The sequence below is a fragment of the Sinohyriopsis cumingii genome, chromosome 3 (assembly GCF_028554795.1).
Source record: "Sinohyriopsis cumingii isolate HCF-2022 chromosome 3, ASM2855479v2, whole genome shotgun sequence".
Taxonomy (NCBI): domain Eukaryota; kingdom Metazoa; phylum Mollusca; class Bivalvia; order Unionida; family Unionidae; genus Sinohyriopsis; species Sinohyriopsis cumingii.
Window position 1 is genome coordinate 110767894 of NC_142963.1, and position 9167 is coordinate 110777060.

The 9167-nt window shown below is 34.9% G+C and overlaps 1 pseudogene; it reads right to left on the reverse strand.

The window, feature by feature from the left end:
• Nucleotides 1-4941: 4941 nt before the first annotated feature.
• On the reverse strand, nucleotides 4942-8511 carry LOC149803570 (very long chain fatty acid elongase 6 pseudogene; annotated as a pseudogene).
• Between the last annotated feature and the right edge of the window lie 656 nt (nucleotides 8512-9167).

Sequence of the window (9167 nt, forward strand, 5' to 3'; positions counted from 1 at the left end):
TCTCTTCAGTAATAAACAAAGTTTACAATAAAAAAACGAATTACAAAATTAGTACAAACTGAGGTATAGTTGCTTACTAAAAATAGAATTAAAAAGTGACAATAAATTGTGAGGTCATTTAAATTGCATCTTTTCTCTCTTGCACATACATGGCAAGATATAATCAACAGTGATGGTAAATAAATCAACTACATAATTTTTAACAAGGAATAACAAATATTTGATGATATCAACAGTCAGTTCATGGACACTTAAGTGGCCATCAAGGATTATTTGATGTAATCAGATGTCAATTCATGGACAATTAAGTAGAGACTTAAGGTTAACAGTAAAAATATCAGGGCTAGGCCACATGCTTTTAAGTACTGATACCTAGAAATAACATATATACTTACATTTAAGTCTGGTCCACCCGCAACCCTGCACAGACCCAGATGTCATCACATTATGTACTTGGCAGATCTAGGTCAATTCCATTTTATAAGAGTAATAAGTACATCAAACAACACATACCCTTTTTGTCTGCAGTTGGACCAGACTTATTAGTGAATGTATATGATATATGCTATATGTGTGTGTATTTATATACGAACATGTGATGGACTCAAACCTCAGTAAACCCAAACACCCCTGAATCTGCAATAGATTTTTGGTTCAGGTTCTCCCTTTCTTTTCTTACAAAAAATAATCAACTAAAAATATCAGTGAAACCAAAATTTAAATGGTTCTCATAGGCAATTGGTTTTGAGGGGTTTCATTGTATACTGAAACTACTTACCATTAGGTAAAATTATATCAAAGATTTAAGTATCCAACTTTTTGCAATCTATCCAATATTATATGTGTTCAGCTCATAAAAATGTTATCCCATTATCTGCCCTTTCATGTTTGAAAGAAATTTAATTCCACTTTGATGTATCAAAAAAACTTCTGTAATTTCAATCAACCAATATATGCAGAAGTTACTCAATTTTCCCGCCCAAAATATTCAAACATATTTAAATTTCAGTTAAGAAAACCCCGATGACAATACCAGAACGTGCACAAGCTTAAGTAAAAATGTATGACAACAAACATATGTGGTGAAAGTCACCTTACCATCCCTGAATGTACATGTAACTGTTCAATCATTTTACTGTCGCCTTATCTGTTGGAACTCAAGATAGGATTTTAAATGGGAAGTTCTGAATCTTCAAGTCTTAACAAGACCTCTGTTTGTAAAACCTGTATAGGTGCATGTGGTGGCACATAGTGGCAAGGTAGATTAGGAACGAACTTTTCACTACAAAGATAAATGTGTATATAGAAAAAGTATATTTGTCTATAGCAACAGAGTGATGCTTAACTGCATTAATAAGGTCTCATGAACAGATGCAGGCATGTAGCAATGCATGGAAAACACTTATCAATGATAGATGGATGAAATAATAAAGAAAGTGGTGCGTTTTGAGTCCACGAAGCTGAGATTCATGCAACTTTGGACTTGTGCCCTCACTTCTGTCAGTGAAAAAGGAAATTGCTGACAACACCGACACCACTTCTACAAATGAACACAAGACGACTATATAAATCCTGCGGGTTGGAATCTGTCCCCTTGCCAAATCTGTGCTCATGTTATTTTATTCTGCCAGCAGATTCAGCAGCTTATTAAATATATTAGTGTGAAAGGAGACATTCCAAATTGTACAATTTTATAACTCTGCAGCTCATTTAATAGCCAATTGTCTGTGACTTTTCTCTGTTGCTTTGTGTTTGTGAGGATGCTAACATTTCCGGTGTGTCATGCCATGAATATGTTACAAGTTAGCTCTGATTTGTGGTTTACCCTGGACCTCGACAAATAACCATGAATCAAAACTGAATACAACATATTTCACCGTTTTACACACTGGAGGTCTAGCCTTCAAATTCATTCCACGTAGACAAGATGTGAAGCAACAGAGATACCTTGCATAGAAGCAGTTGTAAAATGATCAGTAAAGTATGTAAATCATATACAGCAAATAAATGCGGAATGCCTTGTTTACATTTATATATATTATCAGTAGCTGAACATGCTGCTGGGATAATTCACACGGAATTGGCTAGGGGTGAGGGAAAACTTTGAACCACACGTTTGACAACTTGTGTTAATTTGTAAAAGTGAATGGGTGTCATCAATACATTTTATATTTTTTAATTGAGAACTCATCTGAGATACCTGTAGCAGGCGTATGCACTCATCCGTGTAAGTAAAAATGAAAACATGCAAACAATTAATAATTATTCATGACTTTTTAAGTTTAAAGTAATATATACAAGGTAAATATCATTTTATATCCATTCTTCAGCTTGTGTATTAATATGGAAAAAAGCACCAACACTTCTATTAATCATTTCACTCCTAGTCCAGGGTATACTCTTCTCCAATAGTAATTTCTAACAATCTGGACTAACTTTCACACTAAACTGTATTAATACCAACAGAAATGCCATGTACCTATTTTATATCTTGAAATGGTGCAAAGTACAAGAGGCATTTAATGTTAATATCACAATATACTGACTGTACTTCAAGGTGCCATTCTAGGCAACTCAAGCATTGTCAGTTTTGTGATAGTGGCTGCCCTAACCAGGTGTACAAATTCCAGGTCAGCTAATCAGACAGTGCTCTGAATAAATGACACGTGCTGTGGATGACAAACTGATAGAGGTTAGCTCTATGATACCTCAACAATTGGGGCAAAGTATCGGAGCCTGTAAATATATTCAGGGATGAACCATTTGAGAAACTTTTTATAAAAATGCCTGAAGAACTAGAAACTGATTGTTACATGTTCAGTTTTTGGAAAATCAGTGAACCATACAATTTTGGATCACACTAATTCTAAGCGAAAGCGTAAAATATGAGATGATAAGAGGTCTTTGTCCTTGGCATAAAAAAATGGACCTCAGACTCCCTATGAAGGGTGGATCAGGGAAGGGGTGTCTAATGAAAGCAAAAGCCACAGTGGCTCTCTGGTTAGCATGCAAGACTTATGAGTGAAAGGATACAAGATTCAAAATACTATTGGATCATCCCAGGTTGGCTACTGTGGTGTCTCCTTGATAGGGGTGAAATGATACACAGAACCATGTATTGATAGGATTCACAAAAAACAGCCTTTGATAAGATACACTATTATTACACATCAACAGGATGGTCATTTAATGTTTTGAATGTTGATCAAACAGACTACCTATTAGTTGTCAGTGGCTGTAATTCAACATCGTAAGTCATTTCAGGCTGCTCCATTTGATGTTGGTCACCACGACCTTTGTTTTGACTCTGTAGATCTATGCTTTATAACCATCTTATTAAAGTTATTTCATGTCTCACTAAAATTTGGAATGCATTATGACCTTATCCTCCAAACAGAAGAAACTTCAATTTTCATGCCAGGAAAATCTTATCTAGAACTAGGCAGAATGTGTGAGTGGAGATGACTAATAATTATATCCATCATACTGAACTTACTACTTATACAAAACAACTACCATGGCCACAGGCATTCATTTCTGTAAGTGAAAAGGGAAATTACTGGCAACACCCACTAACCTTCTAGAAATAACAAGGTAACTACAACTCATACGATAAGAAATCTACTCCTTTGCCTGCTCTGTGCTAACATATTTTTATTATCACATTGCCAGGGTCAGTTGCTCATTACACATATCAATATAAAAGGCAATATTCCAAATGTGTTCCCCATTTATATATTTACTTTGTATATATTTGGATCAAGTTCTGATGCAATGCTTATGGCATTTCATGCAGTGAATAAGCTACACTTAGTTCTGATTGATGGTTATCGTTTTACCCTGGATTTCATCAGACAATAACCACCAATCAAAGCAAAATGTAAGATATTTCACTGTGTGACAAATCAGAAGTGTAGCCATCAAATTCAATCTAAATCGATAAGATCAAAGCAACATGGAAGCTTTGAGTAAAAGTAGTTATGTAATTATCAATAAAGGATTTAAATCGTGCAGGAAGAAAATGTCTAGAATGTCTCCTATACATAAAGAAAATGTCTGGAATGTCCTCTGTAAGTTGATATATTGAATCAGTGGCTGAATATGATATGGGGGATGAAATAATTAGCATGGAATTGGAGGGAAGAGGGCATTTTAAACGATGTAAGTGCAGACTATAGGTGCACTATATTACTGGCATATATTGATAGTTTTGTCCGGTGGTACATGCCACTGTACTTTCTGACTATAATAGTATGTCAGTAGTTTTCGTTAGTAAGGATTGTATGGAAATTCACAATGATTCTTGTTATGATTTTAATTAACAGCGTGTTTCTTTTTATCCATGACTAAAAAAAATTATACTTTTTTTGTGAATGTGTTAGGTACATATATTCCTTTGTAAGGCTGTAAATCATCCAATGATTTTCAGGAGTGCTCTTGCTTTTTGTCTGAATGTTACATAAAAGTCATTAAATATTTTCTCATTTGCTGAGTGTGTTTTGTGTTTACTCACCCTCTCTGATAAATATCTTGTCCAGATGATGGCATCCAACTCAAATATACTCTGCCAATATATATATATATATATAGATTGTCTAGGTAGTAATATGTATCAACACTTCCTACTTTTATCAATCGTCTCTCGAAAGTCTGCTTGACGTCTTACAGTGAAATTTTCTTTTATCTCAAGATAATATTTGTTAAAATAAAATATCATTGATATAGTATGGCGTTAATTTGCTATAAAAACAGCAAAATATTTTTCCAGGGAAATTAAACAAAAAAGTGTCGGGCACATTCCCCAGAACACTGAATTGTTGGTCCCCAATATAACTCAGGAATACTGGCGTATGTATCACAGTCCATTGTGGTACAAAATTTGTCATCGTACCCAGCTCTAGTTCAAAGCACCTTGTGTTAAATTTGTAGAAGGCAAGTGAGTACTGTCAACAGCATTTTTTATTAATCTGACAAAATGACTGCATATACCTGTGACAGCTGTCCTAGATGAATTCTCAACTTAATAAAAAAGTAAACAACAGATAATGTATTCACAATTTCTAAAGATTAAAGTAACTGTATAGAGTAAGAATCATTTTGCATTTATTCTTCACCTCTTGTATTAACATGGAAAAATTACTGATGCACTGACACATCAATTAATCGTTTCACCCTTAGTACGTGGCAAGACATTTTTCTCAGATTGCTCTGGCACCACATAACCTACTTATACCTGTGATGCTGAGCAATAAAACACCAAAACGAAATCAACATTCTTCCATGACATGTACAATAAACACATAGTTTGTGATAGAAATTATCTTCAAATGAACTAATTCAACATATAAATAAAAAAATATATAAGTTTGGAAGGGCTTCAAAATCATTATTAGCAACAGTTAATGAAAAAGGACTTTCCTAATATGTACCAAAGAAAGAATTGTACTTTTTTCCATATTTGTAGAAAGCATGTCAATTTAGTGTTTGATCAAGGCCTTGGGAGCATTTATTGTATGCATTCATTTCCAAATTATTATTATTTTAACACAGATTTTTCATTATGATTCAGCAAAATCATATACTGTATAGCAGGGGTGGGCCCACTACAGCCCGCCAAGGGCTTTCATGCGGCCCGCGAAGAGTTTTCATGCGGCCTAGGAACAAGTCATCATTTGCACTGACTGGTTATGTGACTCTGTTTATCAAATAAAGTGCTTCTTTTGAAGTTTAAGTTTTCAAATATTAACAACAGAAAATTAATTATGATGTTATTTTGAAAAAACCTAAAATTATTTTACTTAATGAACTATGCGGCCTGCGACAAGGTGTGAATTTGTGTATGTGGCACTTGCACTGGAAAGTTTGCCCACCTCTGCTGTATAGCAATTTAGTCAATACATTTCTAAAGATGCAAACAAAAGAATACTTGTGATTGGTTACTTCTGTAGCACATTTAGAGTAATCCATGTGGATAATCATTAGAAATAATGCCTTTGCACCTGTACATTACAAGAATCTCAAGTTATATCAGTAACAATTCATTATCACGGTGACACCCTCAAATCAATCTTTGACAATGTGACATTTCTGTGGGCAATGTAATGATTATAAAGAACTTAGAAGCCTACTAGATTGCTGCATGTAGTAATGTTCAGACTTCAACATCTCAGAATCAAGTATACATACAAATATCATGATTACAATGTAACTAATAAGAAGTTAAAATATAAATATTTATCACTTGTTGCCAAAACTTGTTTCAAGTCGTAAGCATTGACACATCTATACGACAAAATGCGAGAGTAACCTAGACACTCAATAGAAGACAGACTATTACTGTGCATTATGTAAAATAAAGGATCAAGAACTTCATGTAATAGAAGCATACAGTGCAGATAAAGGCCAAATAAATGTGTTAATAAATGTACTGTGGCAAGGTTGCAGAGTAAAAGACATAAAATTGAACATAACCTTTCTCTACATTTTCAACTTGCTAGTGGGCAAGTACCTTGCAAACTGAACAATTAGCGCTTGTTCCAGACAAAAGGCAAATGGACTGGTCCAGTCCTGTATTCTGACAACCACAAGAGACCTTTATCCTTTTTATTCAGTCTGTCTTTCACTTGGCCAAGTAAAAAAACTGTAATGGATTAACACTGATGTTAATCTAGGTAGATGTACAGATGTACTGACATACAGATATGCATATGGATGCCAGAGTGATTTATATATTGTGCTTCTACAAAGCCAGAATTGGACAAATATTAAGCACCTCAGTGATAAAGACTGAATGATTTGCATTATATTTGACAGTCCCAAAACATACAAGCTTCAAATTAATGACCACCATCAGCAGCACTTGTGATTAATTAGTGTTATACATAAACTTTTTAGCTTTGGAAGGTATATATTATCAAGTATACTCAGTTCTATGTGGACACGCTTTAAGTTTCTAATGCATGAAAGTAATATTCATCACTAAACACCTATATCACATTCTCATGAAAACAAGCGTTGCTCATGAAGCCTCACACAAATGCATTGAAATTATTGACTTACAAAGTTATTAGTCTTATGGAACAACTAGTTCAATGGTTTCCTGTCCCAATGCTCATACATTCAAATATCATTAACCTGACTATTCTTTCCAAGGTCTGTAAGTATCATCTACTTTTAATTAAAAGAAAGAGAAACAAAAGTTATCACCAAGACGTTCATTCTTAATTTCGGTTGTAAAAAATTGCTCTTCAGAAGCGACTTAACCAGGTTACTTTTGATAAATAAGGCCTGAAGGTCTTTCCATTTCACAGCTTTTACATCAGGACTGTATTCCATCACTAGCAAGTCCCTCTTATTCATTCTGCATTTCCAAAGTCCCAGTATCTTGTCTGTAATCTCAATTTCTGATTGCTTAAAGTTCATTCATGGACACTTCTTCATTTGAAATAATTTTCATTAATTATTTAGCACAAAGCTTCTTTTCCTAAATTGTTTACAACTAAATACATCCCATTTGTTTAAAACCATCTGATTCCAAACTCAACAAATACCCTATACTGTCCTTATTGTAAATATGGTAAATGTATGAATGGTTATAAATCGTCTAAAAAGAAGCTCATTCATCATTGCTGCTTTCTATGGCCCATTTTAGATTTCTCTACAATATAGGTAGTGTAAAAAAAATGAGCAAATAGCACAAAATAGCTAGAATACATCATGAAACAGAATCTTATATTACCATACGTCTGTTGACAAAATTTACCACTATTTAGAAGATTATATGTAAAGATGGCTATTGATAAGCCAACAACCATCTGCAGCAGCTGTAGTGTTGTTATGAAGATGTTAACCTGTTTTGGAATGTTGAATTTCATAGCACGGAAGGCGTAGTAGGTGTACATGATCGAGTGGACCAGGAAATTCATTGTCATGTACCAGCGGCCAGAAGCGATCTTCTCAGGGTAACTGTACCAAACGTACACGAGGACGGTGATATGGTGGTACCAGTGCAAGAAAATGAGCTCCTGTTTCCTCAGAACGATGAACACCGTGTCTCCCAATTCTATTACTTTAGAGACTGTGAACAAGAAGGTCCAAAAACTAGGTACTGGGTCTTCTAGGAAGGACGTTACACACATCGAGTATTCCAAACTATGGTCCCTTACTGAATGAATCAGTTCGGGTAACAATCGGAACGTTCCCACAATGCTAAATATTGCCAAGAGACCGCTCCAGAGTGCTAATGCAGGTCTAAGATCGAAACGTTTCCTCTTTTGCATATAAAACTGACCTCCGAAGATAGCGATCAAATACACCGCTGAATAAACAATACTGTCCGTCCAATGTTCTTTCATGTAGTCGTAAAACAAGTGGTAATCCCATTGTTTCTCAATCGCAAATATGTATGTCTCATTCGATGCCATTTCTTAAACCAGAAAGCTCTTATAAGATTCGTTTCTATCCTATCTGGTTCAGTGCGTTTCAGCGTGGTGAACGGTTGTTATAAACGAAACGCACTAACTAAGCTATTCTTTAGTACATGAATAGGCTGGTACCCTGTCTAATTGCATTAACATGATCAGAATACTAGAGCAGTAATTGAGATGAACCGACATTAAAAGAACCAATCAAATAATTTGTTACAAAGAGACACTCTTACGCAATCACATTCGGATTTTTAGTCTTTCCCGATGCGAGTGGATTAGACTCTCTGAATCGGCTTGACTGTAATCGTAATGATACTTCCCAAAAAGACTGGTCCCCTGTCGTACTTTATCATATAATTACTACAGGTACGGGCATTAGTCAACTTTGACCTTTCACAAAACAAAATGGCCATGGACACTGTATCTAATGTAAACAAAATGACCGATGTGCGGAATAAAGGTCTCACTGAATAGTTTCATATCTTAGTATTTTGAAACCCTAATTTTTAAGGTAGAAGGCATGAACCTAATTATCATAAACATAGCATTTACAAATTCACACAGAAGCTAAATCTCTAATGTGGTTTTGATTTACTCTGAGTTAGGGTTGAAAATGGGTGGCTTTCTTGGTGACTGCCTGTCACAGACAAACATCGGAGATCAAATGCGTAACTTTGGCTGCAAATGAACAGCCAACTTGGCACAGGTATTTCTGTATGTCTGCTACAGAGGCAAATATCT